The sequence below is a fragment of the Citrus clementina genome, unplaced genomic scaffold, assembly GCF_000493195.1.
Source record: "Citrus clementina cultivar Clemenules unplaced genomic scaffold, Citrus_clementina_v1.0 scaffold_5, whole genome shotgun sequence".
Lineage (NCBI taxonomy): Eukaryota > Viridiplantae > Streptophyta > Magnoliopsida > Sapindales > Rutaceae > Citrus > Citrus x clementina.
This window is the reverse complement of record NW_006262201.1, coordinates 21,074,791-21,075,011: the sequence shown is the minus strand read 5'-3', so window position 1 is coordinate 21,075,011 and position 221 is coordinate 21,074,791.

Sequence of the window (221 nt, the reverse complement as noted above, 5' to 3'; positions counted from 1 at the left end):
TGCAAGATACTAAAAGACAAATTTTTTTTAAAAAAATTGCACATGTTCTGTAATTATTGGGAAAAAAATCTAATAAAAATTATACTAAAACAAGTTTTCAGATACAGTTCGTTTGGTACTTTCATTTTCAAATTTTAGTTTTAAAGCAAACTACGAAATACATTTTCATTTTCATTTTCATTTTCCAAAACCGTATTTGAAAATTACCTTTATCAATTTTG